The sequence below is a fragment of the Carassius gibelio genome, chromosome B16 (genome assembly GCF_023724105.1).
Source record: "Carassius gibelio isolate Cgi1373 ecotype wild population from Czech Republic chromosome B16, carGib1.2-hapl.c, whole genome shotgun sequence".
NCBI lineage: Eukaryota > Metazoa > Chordata > Actinopteri > Cypriniformes > Cyprinidae > Carassius > Carassius gibelio.
The window spans coordinates 9,282,312-9,300,716 of NC_068411.1; positions in this window are offsets into that span (position 1 = coordinate 9,282,312).

Genomic DNA, 18,405 nt, shown 5'->3' on the forward strand with positions numbered 1-18,405 from the left:
CGCCTGGAAGTTACCACTGTTTCATTGGCTGAGAAACTAGGGGAGCTAGAACTCCTCCTGAGGGATGGTAATGCCACAGAACAGCAGTGGACCTCTATTACTACAATGAATGACTTGCCTGAATTTCCCCCTATTGACAACCTAAGCCAATCTCCAACCTTCCTGGAGGTTCTGTCAGCTGTCTGCTCCCTGAAGTACAACAAGTCTCCTGGCTCTGATAATATTCCTGCAGAACTGCTAAAACAGGTAGGGTATCTCTGCAAAAGAACACTACATCATTACATCACCAAGGCCTAGGCTGATGAAAGCATCCCACAGCAATGGAGAGATGCTAGTATTGTCACCATATAAGAGCAAAGTGGATATGGCCATTTGTAACAACCATAGGGGCATATGACTTCTTGCTGTGGCAGGCAAGGTCCTGGCCAAGGTGATGTTACAAAGACTGATCAATAACATCACAGAGTCTATGCTACCAAGTCACATTGTGGGTTTAGAAAGAACAGGAGCACAGTCGACATGGTCTTTTCATCCCGGCGACTTCAGGAAAAGTGCAGGGAGCAACATAAAGACCTGTTTATGGCTTTTGTCGACCTCTCCAAAGCCTTCGACACTGTGCAGAAAGATCTCTTGTGGGAAGTCCTCCTCTGGTTTGGAGAACAGGCTGCAAGAGTATTGATTCCACAATCAGCCAGCACCAACCTCTGCTGGAGGCCAGAAGAAACGCTTTAAAGACCAAATGAAAACAGTGCTTAAGAGGTGCACAATGAAACCTGGGGACTTGGAGAACATGGCTGCTTACCGTAACACCTGGCGGCAGCTGTGTCTAGATGGGACCCAAGCACTCGAGGAGCAAAGAACAGGTCGGAGACAACAAAGAAGGTTCAGGAGAAACACACCCAAAAATACCAGTAACACCAATAGCATGTATATATGCCCCACCTGCAATAGAACCTGTGGATCCAGGATTGGATTATTCAGCCATCAGAAAAACTCACCGTTAAAAGACAGAAGTGGACATCATCATCGGATTCGATGGACAACCGCAAGCAAGCTAAGCAAGCAAGCATTCATCTGAAAGTATTTTCTTGTGCCTTTGCCTGTATGTCAGTGTGAGAGGAAGGGGCTTAATACTTTCACTCAAATGAGCTGAAGTTTATTTTTCCTTCTTTGTATGCTGACCTAAACAAAGCTGATTAGCTGATTTTCTTTAACCATTATTATTTTCTCTTCTATGCTGCGTATATAACACGGTCAGGTTCAGAGTTGTGTCAGAACATTGCTATATTGCCACCTTTGCTGGTTTAGGTTTATTGATTTGATTGATAAAAAAAAAAAAAAAACAGAAACTCACATGTACACACATTTTTTAGCTGAATTTTCTATTCTGATATTATACATTGATGTAAGCAGAGCATTTGCTTTGATGTTCTTGAGTATGCAATGTGTTTAACACAGTCAGGTTCAAATGTGGGTGCAAAAAATCCATTAAAACTCTAGCAGAGGTTTGTCAGAGCGTTGATATTGTGCTATTGCCTTGTGGGCAAGTGAGAAATGTTAAATAAAGCAACATGGTAAAAAGATGAAAATGACTTGATTTTATTTTCAATTAAATTTACATTTTCCAAGGTCTTAACATTAACATTTTTCAACTCCATGTAGGACATTTCTGTACATAAATGTAAGCACTGTGGCAGTAATAATGCAATATTTAGAAAATGTACTCTTGATACTCTTGATACTCAAGTACTTTTAAAATCAAGTACTTCAGTACTTTTACGCAAGTAAACATTTGACTGTAGTACTTTTATTTGTACTTGAGTAGAATTTAGCAAAGGGTATCTGTACATTTACTCAAGTAATGAAGCTGTGTACTCTGTCCGCCTCTGGTGATAACCAGCTTGAGTTTGAACAAGCCTAATGATTCAATGAACCATTCATAAAGAACCATTTACTTCACTCCTGAATGAATTCGCCATTTGAACGAATCAAACGAATAAATAAATGACTCAATGACTTATGATGAAATATATATATTTGTGTGTGTGTGTGTGTGTGTGAGTGTGTGTGTGTGTGTGTGTGTGTATAAATGTGGGTGGGTGGGTGTAAAATGTAAAAATAAAAACTTGCTTGATAGTCATGTACTGTATGTGTATATTTGATCCAGTCGTGGAATCTGGGACTGTTCTCTGCTGAGGTGTGAAATGTTTCTGTGATCAGTTAGCATTCTGATCTGTAAATGCTTCACATCACATTTCTCTCCTCCAGTTTTCTCTAAAACAGAGGCTAATTTCCTCTGAAGGCTTCTGAAGACACGAGAGTTGAGGCTGTGGATTTGGCCTGCAGATCTTCCCCAGGCAATAATAGAATGACTAGTCAAACACGCTCACAGCAGTCCTAATCTTGCTCTGGGACATCGAGTTGAGATGAAAGGCTATTTTTACACATTACCTTGGTTAGAGCTCTTTCTTCTTGCTAAGCCTTCTATTGGTGTTCACAGAGCTGCTCTGACAGCCAGCATTCATATTCAGCATCACTCCTCTGTTTGAGATTCACCCAGCGGCTGATGAAATCTTTCTGAGTGAGTACAGGTTAAAGATGCTTGTAAAACTAAAGCAGCAGTCAGAAGGCTTTAGAGGAACTGTGTCTGAGCGAGTGTCAGGTTTTAATTGTTTTGATTTCATTATTCATCTGTTTCACCGTGAAGTGTCCATCTCAAACGTGCTCTACTGATGGAAACTGGAGCTCTGAATAGTTTGTAAATTTGAGAAGAAATAAAACCCCATGCAAGATTTGCTGTTTTATTTTTATTTTTATTTTTTTATGAATCATTCAATCAACCAGTCAGTGTTATTTTTGTATCACTGAGATGCTGTTACAGTTTTTATTAATATTCTAAATCAGTCTTTATTTATTTTCTGTTTTCATTTGAAAGTTTTACTCTTTTATTTGCTATTTTTAGTTCTCTCACACACTCTCTCTCTCTCTCTCTAGTATTAGTAGTAGTTTTTTTCTAAACTGTTGTTTTACTTTTAGTTATTTTAGTACACTGCAAACAACAACAACAACAACAACAATAATAATGTTTCTTCCTTATTTTGTTTTATTGATGTTTTTTTTTTTACCAGTGAAATCATCTCAACATTCTTAAATCAAGAAACATTCACTGAAGAAACAGCATAACATAATATATAGTCTTTGTACTGACAGAATTATCAAAATTAAGTTTATTTATTTGTTTGTTTACTTCCTGAAAGAATATATATATATATATATATATATATATATATATATATATATATATATATATATATATATATATATATATATATATATATATATTATTTTACTTTGTATTATTTTTTTGTACATCAAGTCAAATCAGTGTAAAATGAGACATATTTAAACAAGTTAAATAAAATGAATTAAAGGGTTAGTTCAGCCAAATATCAAAATTATGTCATTAATATCTCAACTTCTTGTCGTTCCAAACCCGTAAGACCTCCGTTTATCTTCTGAACACAGTTTAAGATATTTTAGATTTAGTCCGAGAGCTCTCACTCCCTCCATTGAAGCTGTGTGTACGGTCTACTGTCCATGTCCAGAAAGGGAAGAAAACCATCATCAGAGTAGTCCATGTGACATCAGAGGGTCAGTTAGAATTTTTTGAAGCATCGGAAATAAATTTTGGTCCAAAAATAGCAAAAACTACGACTTTATTCAGCACTGTCTTCTCTTCCGTGTCTGTTGTGAGAGAGAGTTCAAAACAAAGCAGTTTGTGATATCCGGTTCATGAACGAATCATTCGATGTAACCAAATCCTTTTGAACCAGTTCACCAAATCGAATTTAATCGTTTAAAACGGTTCGCGTCTCCAATAATCATTAATCCACAAATGACTTAAGCTGTTAACTTTTTTAATGTGGCTGACACTCCCTCTGAGTTCAAACAAACCAATATCCCGGAGTAATGCATTTACTCAAAAAGCTGTGAAGAGAGAGATGAACACCGAACCGAGCCAGATAACGAACAAAAGATTGACTCGTTCTCGAGTCAAGAACCGGTTGCATCAGTTTTCGGATCACCAGTACTTCTTTCAGACAGTTCGATTCAATAAACCGCTTGAAGAAAACGGTTCACCTGTTCTTTTGCGCTCGATGTAATGGCAGTCTTTCTCACTGATATGCTAATTGTGGACTATAAGAGCTGTTTCCTGAATGAATTCAAACATCTAAAAATATCTAGACTTATATTTGAAAAGCAGTGGATGATTGCAGAAGGATATTCCAGGCTGGATGTGAACGGGCCTGAACTCTGCAGTGTTTCTACACACTGTGAAATCAGTAATTTGATGAGATACTGGCTCTTATTTTTCATAAAATTCTCTTTGAAAGACATATTTCATCAGTGTAAGTTTCTCAGTTCAAAGATTTCCGTTACATAAGTACTAGATAAATCCATTAGAGGTTAAACTATCCTTGAGTGATTTCATCCCACTTGGGATCCTCCAGCTGGAAGTGTCATGACATACAAATCACATGCATCTCTCATGAGCATCAGGCCATCTCTCATAAACCTACTTTAGAAAGGACAGAGATGAACAATATTTACATCTGGAAGCATCCGGCAGCTAACAGACTAACACATTATACGGATCTCATTTCAGAGAGATTATTTACATTTTCTGTTTATTATGATTGCAGAATCATCAAATAATGAAGAAAAGTGTTATAACCATGCATGTACGTACTTATATGTAAATATGGTTTTCAGTTATGAGAGTTTGCCTTGGAGCATTTGATACGTTATGATGTTCCTGTCTGAATAAACCTTGGGTGTGTTACATAAAAGGGGAATATGTGAATTAATTTTCTTCAGGAAATCACTTTAATTTAAATTTGGGAAGATTTGATCCTCCAAAAGGGTGTGAAGGCATGCAAGTCTTAAAAGGGCGAGATGAAGCGAAATACAATCCTGAATGAAGGCTGGTTTTAACATCTCGGTTTCCTGCCGGTTTAACGTGGATTCTGTGAGCTTTAATAGGTCAGAGCAATGAGTGTGTGCTGGATCTACAGTTACTGATGTTAACAGCAGGGTAAGACTTTAGCTGTGTTGTGTTACACATTAGCACCACAGACCACATTAGATCAGCCGTTAATGTCACGGATCTAAACTCCATCCACACATGACGTCACTGAAGCACAGCTCTGTCAGCAGCAGATGAACTTCGACTCTTCATATATGTGCGCAATGAAAGTTTAGAGGCTCTGACAAGAAACGGTCAGCTGTACAAGCAATGGCTGAGCCAGGAAGACTTCACTGTGTCCACCCTCATGAAATCATGCATCTTCTGTCTTAATGATGAGCTCCTTAAGAGGTCAGGACATATTTCTTATTTAAACATCTCATATATACCACAGATCCCACGTCATCTGGAGTCGAAGTCTGAAAATGTGTATTATGTCAAATCAGAAACTGCAAAAAGAAAGACAGCAAAGTCAGATTAAAAAGTAAATTCATGCAAAAATGTAATTTCCTCAAGTCATTATAAGTCTTTATCACGTTCATTTGTGAGACATAAAAAGGGGATATTTTGAATAATGTGCAAGCCAAAATCAGAACAAACTCCACATGGACAAACACACCATACTGGTCTCATTGTGTATATGTAGGTATTATGTATTATTTATCTACAGGTATGAAACACACATGTTGTGCATTTTTGGAAACACTTATTATTAACTATTTGGTTATTAGCATGCATATTAATAGCATAGTGGATCTTTGTTTGGACATATTAATTAATGACCATATTTTAGATCTCTCAATCCAATCCTAATACATAGCTAATACAACAACAAAGTTACTATCAAGTTTATTGAGAGAAAACAATCTAAGATCTTTTCCCTAATCTAAAGTTTTACCATTACATTATATCATAAATATATGTGTATAATTGCACACATTTTACATGTTTGTGTGTCTGTAAAGTACTTCATAGACAAATACATTTCAATACATCAATATTGTACATTTCAAAGTCTATGTAAACTTACAAAAAAAAAAAAAAAAATGTTTAAAAGGTCTCCATAAGTTGTACCATAGCTTGAGTTAGGAACAAATTATTTAAAACTACCAAACTCAACTTGAATTGAGATGGTCACATCTTATTTAAAGTCCAATTCTCTCTGTTAACAAACTACGACTATTGCCTCAGTAAACTAATTTGCTCCTCATTAATAGTTAGTAAGGTAGTTGTATGGTTTAGGTATTGGCTAGGATTAGGAATGTAGAATATGTTCATGCAGAAAATGTGCTTTATATAAACAGCCAATATATGAATAATAGGCATGCTAATAAGCAACTAGTGAGAACTGGTCCCCATACTAGAGTTTTAGCAGAGAGATCTGTGTAAATAACAGTCGTGTCTCAACAACACGAGTCTCATGCAGCTTCAGGACAGAATGATTAAAGATGCTGCTGCTGTGAAGATGTGCTCATCCTACAGTATCTCACTACACTAACATCTCATACCTCTGCTCCTAGATCTCTCTCTCTCTCTCTCTCTCTCTCTCTCTCTCTCTCTCTCTCTCTCTCTCTCTCTCTCTCTCTCTCTCTCTCTCCGAATCCTCTCACTCTTTTGGAAGTGAAGATATTGTTGCTCTTCACTGTGCATCCCATGTTCATAAGAGCAAACTCCTTTAAAAGGTGAGGCCCACAGTGTGTTTGGTTTGTGTAGGTCATGAGTTTTAGTGTGAATGTCAAGTCACCTTTATTTATATAGCACTTTAAACAAAAAAGATTGCATCAAAGCAACTGAACAACATTCATTTGGAAAACAGTGTGTCAATAATGCAAAATGATAGTTAAAGGCAGTTCATCATTGATTTCAGTGATGTCATCTCTGTTCAGTTAAATAGTGTCCGTGCATTTATTTGCAATCAAGTCAATGATATCGCTGTAGATGAAGTGACCCCAACTAAGCAAGCCAGAGGCGACAGCGGCAAGGAACCGAAACTCCATCGGTGACAGAATGGAGAAAAAAACCTTGGGAGAAACCAGGCTCAGTTGGGGGGCCAGTTCTCCTCTGACCAGACGAAACCAGTAGTTCAATTCCAGGCTGCAGCAAAGTCAGATTGTGCAGAAGAATCATCTGTTTCCTGTGGTCTTGTCCTGGTGCTCCTCTGAGACAAGGTCTTTAAAGGGGATCTGTATCTGGGGCTCTAGTTGTCCTGGTCTCCACTGTCTTTCAGGGCAGTAGAGGTCCTTTCTTGGTGCTGATCAACCATCTGGTCTGGATACGTACTGGATCTGGTGAGTGTGTACAGTGTGTACAGTGAGTGAAGCTCTGGGCTGTTTTGGGTTCCTTTTGCTGCAGGGCATGGATGCAACAGATTATGGACCAGGATTCATCTAGTCTACATGAGAAGAAACTCTGATGAATTCAGTCTGCATCTGTGTGCATACAGCAGGACAGAGCACATATGAAAATATTTATTTTCATAAATATTGCAATTACATTTCCATGCATTTACATTTCTGCTTTTAGCAAATGCTTTTATCCAAACTGACCTACAAAAGAGAAAAAAAAAGTGATTCAAAAGGAGCCAGCAATATTCCACTGAAATAAACAAATAAATAAATGCAGCAACTGAACATAACATCTTAAGCATTTCAACTTAAATTACAATTAATTCAATAAAAACATCCTGAATTTAACAAATTAAGTGTGATTTGTTAAGAGTGTTTATATTCTTGTAAAGATATAAAAAGAACAGCAACCAACCACACATCTAAATAAAGAAGATAGTAAATGAATAAACAGAAAATAAAGCCCTGCAACCATTTTACATCTTCAGCATTTCCTTTTGTCTTGGAAGCCTCAAAAGTGTGATAGCAGCATAACACGTGATGAGATGAGTCTCATTAGCATCTGAAGCCGTGCTGTATGATACTGTCCCAGCTGGGGCCGTGGGGTCGTTTCTGAGCGCCGTTAGCGCCGAAGCCCACTCCTGATCCCACCCACACTGCAGGGAATCCCAGCCTTTGATGTGTTTGGGGAATCTGCAGGGCTGGATTAAGACTGGCCTGCGTCGCCCATCACTCTTTTCCAGCAGGCCTGCTTTCCAACTTAGCAAACTCCACATTGTTTGCTGTGTAAATAGATGTCTCTATGAGGCGTGCTCTTCTGGCTCTTTGTTGAAGGCTCCAGTGCAGATCTGGAGAGATGAGGAGGCATTCGCCAGCTGGGGGGGTAATCAGGACACAAGACTTCGGTGAGAATAACTCCTCTGGTCCTGAACAATCCAGTCGCACGCTTGCCTTCAGGAGCAGATCTCATAGCGTTACGCCTCATTCAGTTTAACTACATGTTGAGGCTCTTGATGCACTTCAAGGGTATAGACTTCACCGATCAGCAAACATTTTTTATTGATTGTATTATCTTTCATGATTTATTACTGATTAGTTACGTAATGTACACTACTCTTCGAAAGTTTGGGGCCAGCAAGTTTTATTTTTATATTTTATTTTATTTATTTTTATTTTTTCTCTGTACAGGTCACCTAAAGTTATGAACAGAAGAGATATATTTTTTTTATATAAAATAAAATACCCACCTCAAGCTTTTGAATGGTAGTGTAACTAATTTTTGGGCTCAAATTTCCAACCATAATTTCTCATTTGTGATATTTATCCATAACCATGTAATAAAATGTGTAATTAAGTAATCCCGTCCACCCCTATATGTCTCATGTTTGCTCAGTCTCTGTCACATTATTGTTTTATGAAACTTCCGTAGACCAGAGGAAGGGTGGGAGGAGGGTTTTTGATCAGATTCCCCAATGGGTGTGAGTTTGGGAGGGTAAACAAACACATGAACTAACTAGCATAAACTCATGTGGTGCTGGATGGAGAGATTGTGAAACAAGCTTAAGACTGATCACCTGTAGAGATCAGCTCATGGGACAATCACCTCACATGACTGATATCAGGGCTGCTGTGGCCTAATGGATAAAGATCTGCAATAGTAAAGGTTGTGTGTTCAAACCACACAAGTGCTGATCCATAAAATGCAAAAGAATAATTCACAAAACATTTTTACCTCTTATAATATGTCTCATGTCATTCCGTATTCTAAACTTCAAATATTTACATTATGCACACAGATGCTTTTTTTTCTTGTTTTTTGTTGCATTCAAAGCGTGCATTTGATCAGTTCATGCATTCCTTGGCAACTGAACCTATGAACTTGCAAATCGCCAAGATCAACTGCTTGAGATATGAATGCTTTTTTGGTTGCACTTTTATGTTGCCGTCTTTAAATTCTTCTAAAATCTTATTTATTTCAGCTTGTACAATTTATGATTGCAAAAATCATCAGTAAATAAAGACCACAAATGATCAAATGAATAAATATTTTCACACTTCCTTACACAATAATATAACCTTTTAAAAAGTGTTTTTACTATAGAAATAGACTTTCAATCATAAAAAATAAGAACATTCATCATAAAACTGTATAATGATTTAATGCAAAAAGTGGTAACAATTAATGAACTGTTATGCATTATTTAGGATACATAAAATCGTATAAAATTCTCCTTGGACAGTGGAGTCAATCCTGTGATTCTAAAGATGACATGTGATTTACATCTCAAAATGATCTTGGAGAGAGATAACAGTTATCTCAAAGGCAGCAGCTTAGCATGTGTAGCTCTAGAAGCATTTAACCAGTTTTATCAGAACACAATTTATCTTTGCTATACAACAAAATTACAGTTATCAATACAATTAATGCACATTTAAAATCAACATGACCTGAGTGAAGTCTTATATGGCTCAATAAAGTAGAATGTCTTGGAAAAGTTAATTTCAGTAATTCAACTCAAATTGTGAAACTTGTGTGTTAAATATATTCAGTGAAAACAGACTGAAGTAGTTTAAGTCTTTGGTCCTTTTAATTGTGATGATTTTGGTTCACATTTAACAAAAACCCACCAATTCACCATATCAACAAATTAGAATATGGTGACATGCCAATCGGCAAATCAACTCAAAACACCTGCAAAGGATTCCTGAGCCTTCAAAATGGTCTCTCAGTTTGGTTCATTAGGCTACACAATCATGGGGAAGACTGCTGATCTGACAGTTGTCCAGAAGACAATCACTGACACACTTCACAATGAGGGTAAGCCACAATCATTAATTGACAAAGAAGCTGGTTGTTCACAGAGTGCTGTATCAAAGCATGTTAACAGAAAGTTGACTGGAAGGAAAAAGTGTGGAAGAAAAAGATGCACAACCAACCGAGAGAACCGCAGCCTTATGAGGATTGCTAAGAAAAATCGATTCAAGAATTTCAGAGAACTTCACAAGGAATGGACAGAGACAAAGCATAAAGAGACACCACACACAGAATTGCCAAGGAATTTGGCTACAGTTGTCGTATTCCTCTTGTTAAGCCACTCCTGTACCATAGACAACGTCAGAGACGACTTACCTGGGCTAAGGAGAAGAAGAACTGGACTGTTGCCCAGTGTTCCAAAGTCTGCTTTTCAGATGAGAGCAAGTTTTGTATTTCATTTGGAAAACAAGGTCCAAGAGTCTGGAGGAAGGGTGAAGAAGCTCATAGCCCAAGTTTCTTGAAGTCCAGTGTTAGGTTTCCACAGTCTATGATGATTTTGGGAGCAATGACATCTGCTGGTGTTGGTACATTGTTTTTTATGAAAACCAAAGTCACTGCACCCATCTACCAAGACATTTTGGAGCATGTCGTGCTTCCTTCTGCTGACCAGATTTTTGAAGATGATGATTTAATTTTCCAGCAGGATTTAGCACCTGCCCACACTGCCAAAAGCACCAAAAGTTGGGTAAATGACCATGGTGTTGGTGTGCTTGACTGGTCAGCAAACTCACCAGACCTGAACTCCGGAGAGAATCCATGGGCTGTTGTCAAGAGGAAAATGAGAAACAAGCGACCAAACAATGCAGATGAACTGAATGCCACTTTCAAAGAAACCTGGGCTTCCAGACCACCTCAGCAGTGCCACAAACTGATCACATCCATGCCACAGTGAATTGAGGCAGTAATTAAAGCAAAAGGAGCCTCTACCAAGCATTGAGTACATGTAAAGTAAATTAACATAATTTCCAGAAGGCCAATTATTCACTAAACATGTTTTTTAATTTGAGATAGTGAATTAAAAATTACTTCAGTCTGTGTGCATTGAATTTATTTAATACACGAGTTTCACAATTTGAGTTGAATTACTGAAATAATTGAACTTTTTCCATGAAATTCAAATTTATTGAGATGCACCTGTAATAGCTATGTTTGAAAACAAAACCCAGATACTTTTCATAAAAAAAAAAAAAAAACGTTTATTTTTATTTGTTTTGTATTAGCAACTTCAGTACATTCTCTTCTATTCTAAACAGCAGAACATTTGATCATAATGAAGAGTGTATGTGCTGTAAACACTGGATGGTTTTTCATATGGAAGGGTCCTGTTAGGATTAGAGATGCATGAATAGCTAATCAAAAGAGCAGTGGATGGGGTCAGGTCTAAGTTCACATAAATCATTAGGGGTCAATGTAGTCATCACTATGTGGTCTTTCAAACACTAACTGGTCTCGTGGATCATTACCCTGCTAATTATACACCTGCCATCAAGGTCTTTTCCACCTCGCTCAATACAATCAGCAGCACTCCACAATCAATCATTCTGGAGTGTCTCCATTACGGCCAGCTGAGCAGCTTCATGACACTCATGTCTGTTTATCCAGCTAATCTGAAGTTGTGTGGCTTATAAAGGCCACTCAGTAAATTAAAACAGACAGTGGTGGCTCCACACACAATGCCAGCTAATGCTGAGAATTATTAATAACCCATAGTTTCTCTATTTTCTGATTGGACAAGCAGACTGCACAACAGACTGCATGGTTCAATTTGTTAACATTATGCATTCGGTGTCAAACTAGCAATGATGCAAATCCTTTATTAATCCATGTTCATATTAATTTATAAACTACTGCTCATTAAAATTTCATGTTTGTTCATAATGCAACTTTTATATGTAAAATAAATACACATAGTAACGCAGAGGATTGTATGTAGACATACAAGTACTTCTCAATAAATTCTCAACAAATACTTCAAAAGAAAGTATGTCCATTAACTGTACATGTACTTAATACTTAGTAGGGGCTCCTTTTGCTTTAATTACTGCCTCAATTCAATGTGGCATGGAGGTGATCGGTTTTTGGCACTGCTGAGGTGGTCTGGAAGCCTAGGTTTCTTTGACAGTGGCCTTCAGCTCATCTGCATTGTTTGTTCTCTTGTTTCTCATTTCCTCTTAATACTAATACTCCATAGATTCTCTCTGGGGTTTATGTCTGGTGAGTTTGCTGTCCAGTCAAGCACACCAACACCATGGTCATTTAACAAACTTTTGGTGCTTTTGGCAGTGTAGGCAGGTGCCAAATCCTGCTTGAAAATGAAATCAGCATCTACAAAAAGCTGCTCAGCAGAAGGAAACATGAAGTGCTCCAAGAACTCTTGGTACACGGGTGCAGTGACTTTGGTTTTCAAAAAACAAAACAAAAAACACAATGGACCTACACCAGCAGATAAGAGTGAACCCCAAATCATCTGTGGAAACGTAACACTCGACTTCAAGCAACTTCTTCCTTCTCACTGGAGCTTCTTCACCCTTCCTCCAGACTCTAGGATCTCAGTTTCCAAATGAAATTGAACTTGCTCTCATCTGAAAAGAGGACTTTGGTCCAATGGCAACAGTCCAGTTCTTCTTCTCTTTATCCAGGTAAGATGCCTCTGATGTTGTCTGTGGTACAGGAGTGGCTTAACAAGAGGAATATGACAACTGTATCCAAATTCCTTGACACTTCTGTGTGTGGTGGCTCTTGATTGCTTGACCCCAGCCTCAGTTTATTCCTTGTGAAATTATCTAAAATTATTGAATCCAGTTTGCTTGACAATCCTCATAAGGCTGTGGTTCTCTCGGTTGGTTGTGTATCTTTTTTCTTCCACATGTTTTCATTCCACTCAACTTTCTGTTAACATGCTTGGATACAGCACTCTATTAAAAGCCAGCTTATTGGCAATTAATTTTTGTGATTACCCTCCTTGTGAAGGGCGTCAATGATTGTCTTCTGTACAACTGTCAGATCAGCAGTCTTTCCCATGATTGTGTGGCCTAGTGAACCAAACTGAGAGACTGTTTTGAAGGCTCAGGAAACCTTTGCAGGTGTTTTGAGTTGATTAGCTGATTGGCATGTCATCATATTCTAATTTGTTGAGATCGTGAATTGTTGGGTTTTTGTCAAATGTGAACCAAAATCATCAAAATTAAAAGAACCAAAGACTTAGACTACTTCAGTCTGTGTGCACTGAATTGATTTAATACACAAGTTTTACAATTTGAGTTGAATTACTGAAATAAATGAACTTTTCCTCAACATTCTAATTTATTGAGTAGCATCTGTAAAAAAAAAAAAATAATGTAGATAAGATTACATTTTGTAAAAAATGTATTTATTGTTAATTCATTATAAATAAATTAACTAATGTGAGCAAATTGAACCTCATTATAAAATGTCATTTCAGTCATCTCATATCTATACTAACACCACAATGTAAAAGTTCATAACATAATAATGTGCATGATATCCTGCAAGAATAAGACTTTATTCATCAATAATTTGCCACTGTAATCATCATGTGTGAATAAAAATAAGCTGTTTTATGGCTTCTTGTGTCATTACAGCTTGAAACTGCAGTGAAGTTAATGTATTATGTAGAGACACATTTTCCAATGAGCCTGGGCTGTAAAAATTACTTATAGTTAAAAAAAAAGACAGAATTATAAAAAGTGCTACCAACTATTGAACACAGATGCATACAAATAAATAAAATTGTTCAAAAATTGACACTTAATTTTTGTAAATAATTACATACATAATAATTGTTATTTTCTTGTAAAATGTCATATCACATTATAAAATCATTTTATCATGTTGATGGTCCTGCAATATTCTATGCAGTTAGTCACACAAGGTATTGTTTTTCTTAGATTTGAAGGACTATTCATAGACCTTTGTTATATTACATTAACACACTACTTTATTTTGCGTTCGTGGCTAGTGACTCTCAGCACTGCTCTGAGCTGGTCAGTCAGAGACTCCTAAAGCTTACTCAGGTTAAATGGTATTTGATTAAAATCAGGAGATTTCCCACTCCTTTTTCCCAGGGTTGCTTTGGCCTGCTGGGAATAGAGGGGAAAAAACAGCATGAATCATGTGCGGCTTCTCTTGTTGTGTGATGGAGGAACAAAAAAGGGACCCTGTACATGTGAGTGTGTGAGTGTGTGTGTGTGTTGGGCTGTCCTAAAAAAAAAAGGTAAATAAAAAAGCTTGCCACTGTTTATCAATCCACAGCAAATCCAATTAGCCCATGGCCTGCCTCCCAACCCTATTAACCTGCTCAGCTGTGAGAGCACTCAACAGCTCTGCCAATATCTCATTTCTGCCGCCTCCGATAAGATCGGCTCAAGATATTCAATGGGTTTTACTTCAGCTCAATCACACAGAGGCCGAGACTCAACAGACCACCCCGCGCTGCTTCCTTTGTCTTTGGGCCATCCGACTGGCTTTCTTCTCCCAGAACGACAAACGTTGTCCACCCTGAAAGCGGCGAGAACCATGAGAAAAACGAGCCGTCAGGATAGTAAGTCTCAGAGATCAGGCGCAGGCAGTGTCTGACAGGACGGAAACTGATTTTCCTTATCAAGGCCGGCCCACAAAGGCCCAGGCCAGGCCCGCGTGATTAGCATTCCTCGCTGGAGATGTGTCAGCCGCGCTTCTATCACAGAGACAGATTGAGCCTTTCACTCAGACCGGCCGCTGACTGACACATGGCCCGGCCAGGAGGACAACATTGTTATTTGAGTTCAGAAATCAATTTGTATCAAATGTACACTGTAATTTATTTGTTGGCTTTGAAGGAAACCTGGCTGAGATAAATGGGAATGGACTGTTTTCTTCTTCTCCTCTCGGCCATAGCCGAGCAGATAAAGTTCTTGTGAAACCCGTGATAGTTCCAGTCAGAGCCAAAGTGACAAAACACGTTTAAAGTTGCACAGTGATCTCTAAATCTCAAAAAGAACACCTTGTTGGACATGATAGAACATTTCTACCTTTTGCCTCCCCGCTGTCACAGCGCTGCTGACATGCAGCTTTAGTAGTTTTCTTATTTTATTTTATTTTTTTCTGCTGACATTTTCTTTATCAGCCTCATCTCACTGGGAGAGATGTTTATATATGTATGTATATATATATATATATATATATATATATATATATATATATATATATATATATATATATATATACACATTTTTTTTTTTTTTTACTCCATCCATGGCGAGCCTCGGAGCTCAGAGAACAAGATGTTCTTTCAAGATTAAAAAGATTCATTTCAGCCTCTCATGAATTAAGCCTCTGAAACAATATTCATGCGCTATGATGTGTTTTTCAGATTGTGCTTGTTAGATGTTTCTGCAAATGCTGCATTTGGAATTTTATTGAGCTTAAACATGGAATACTGGAACACTTCCACATCTGACACATCATTTTAATGAATTAATCTTTTTACAGTGTTTTTTATTTTCTTTTCTTTTTTCAACTTGAATCAAACTGAACCTACTTTATGTTGAGATGCCAGGAAAATAAGGAATATTTTTTAAACTAATACAAACTATATATAGTACATACAAATAAACATCAGGCTATTATTAGCATACATTACCAGTCAGAAGATTGGAATAATTAAGATTGGTTCATGTTTTTTGAAATAATTTGCTCTTGTTCCCCAAGGCTGCATTTATTTGATCAAAAACACAGTAACAATTGTGAAATAGTATTACAATTTAAAGTATCTGCTTTTGATGTGTATATTTTTTTAATGCAATTTATTGCAGAATTTTCCGCATTATTACTCCAGTCTTCAGTGTCACATTATCCTTCAGAAATTTAACTTTAGACCAGTATAGTGTATATTCATCACTTTTTTTTTACTATAAGACATTCGGTATATTGAAACGTTATCAATCTTAAAATATTCAAGCGTATATACAAAACATTCCCCTATATGATAAACCCAGCAGAAACAAATTAATCTACTGTAATCTTACTTGTGAGGTTATACTAGTGTAACGCCACGCCAGCAGAGGGAGCCCTCTCCCGAGTACTGACTGTGATCCGCTCCCTCTGCTTCACCTGTACTTCCTGTTTGTGCTATATATAAGCATGGCCGCCACCACTGTCACGTTGCGAAGTATTGCCAGCCTGTCTGCCTTACTGAACGTTTTTCCCATTGCCAGAGCTTGCCTTCTTGTGTATGATATTTGCCTGGTTTACCCGTCTCTGTCTTTGGATTTGCCTACTGTCTTGTTGTTTGGATTGGACTGCCTATCTGTGTATGATTCTCTGCCTTCTACGATTACGATTCTCTGCCTACTGTTTGGATATGTCTGCTGTGGATGTTAATAAACTGCACATGGATTCTAACGCCGCCTCCGCGTCCTTACATAATACTTCGCCACCGAAGAATCCAGCAGAGGTAACAGATCTACAGGCTGCGTTGGCTTATCAGAGCAACGTTCTCACGGAGTACCGTGACCAACTGGCTAAAGCTCAAGTGGCTAACGACTATCTCACACAGTATCTACGATCGCTACCACCACCCAAGCCCTGCAAAGGTACTTTTTGCTCTTCCTGATAAATTCAATGGTTCTGCAGAACAATGCAAAGGTTTCATTCGGCAAGTTGGTCAAAGCGATCGAGTGGGCTGCAGCAGTTTGGGAAACCGAGCGTATGTTACAAACATCTTTTCTCTATTTCATAAAACAACTTAGGGATGTGTTTGAATACCCAGCGGGGGGCAAGGATGTTTCTACTAGGCTGATACAACTCACTCAAGGCTGCAAATCGGCCGCCGACCATGCTATTGAGTTCAGAACAATCACTGCTCAGAGTGGATGGAATGACGTTGCACTTAAGGCCATGTTTCGTCGTAGCTTAATTCTGGAGCTACAGGCAGAGCTCGCATGCAAAGGTGAGGACTATTCCTTTTCTGAGTACGTCACGTTGGCTATCAGGATTGATAACCTCATCCGTACTCACCGCCCTCAATCCAAGTCTATGAATGTCATGCCTATCTCGCTAACCACACAGATGTTTGAATCATGTCCTGTTAATGATCCTGTCAAATCTGAGCCCATGCAACTAGGAGTTACCAGGCTGTCATCTGAAGAGAGATCCAGAAGATTCACCCAGAAATTATGTTTCTACTGCGGTAGTGCAGCTCACCACAACGCAATGTGTCCACTCAAAGCCCGGAGGGACTACACAGAGAACGGCTGGGTGAGTGTTTCCAAGCACAATATTAAAAATCTCACTACCATGGTTAAGATAACTACTGGAAACAACTCGTTTGAGTTCTCAGCGCTGATTGACTCTGGCTCGGCCCTAAACCTCATTCATCGGGACCTTGTTAATACATACCACATCCCCGTCCTACCATGTGACCCACCTATTGAAGTAAAAGCAGTGAACAATAAACCCATTGGAAGCGGTATCACCCAACAAACACACCCTGTGAAGATGCAGATAGGCCTATTTCACCAGGAGACTATTACATTCTACGTCATCGATTCACCATGCCACGAAATCATACTTGGTTACCCCTGGTTATCTGTTCATGACCCAGCCATCTCCTGGCAGAGTGGCGAGATCAAAGGTTGGTCACAATTCTGCTATTCTACATGTCTAAATAATGTCCTCTCTAAACCTTGTCTCACTACCAGTGTTGAAAGTCCTGCGAGTAAACATGTCACCATACCACCCCATTATCAGGATCTTCAAGAGGTCTTCAGCAAAACCAGGGCCACTCAACTACCACCTCATCGTCATTGGGAGTGCGCCATAGAATTGTTACCCAACGCCATGCCACCCAAAAGTAAGGTCTATCCACTGTCACTTCCGGAAAATCCAGCCATGGATGCATATATTGAGGAAGCTCTCAGCTCTGGGTTCATCCATCCATCCACTTCCCCAGCTGCAGCTGGATTCTTCTTCGTGGAGAAAAAGGATGGAGGACTATGCCCCTGCATTGATTATAGAGGTTTGAACAATGTTACCGTCAAGTTTCGCTATCCACTGCCATTAGTTCCTGCAGCACTAGAGCAACTCAGAGAAGCCAAGATCTACACTAAATTAGATCTAAGAAGTGCCTATAACCTTATCAGGATCCGGGAGGGTGATGAATGGAAGACTGCATTTCTGACCACTAGGGGGCACTATGAATATCAGGTTATGCCGTATGG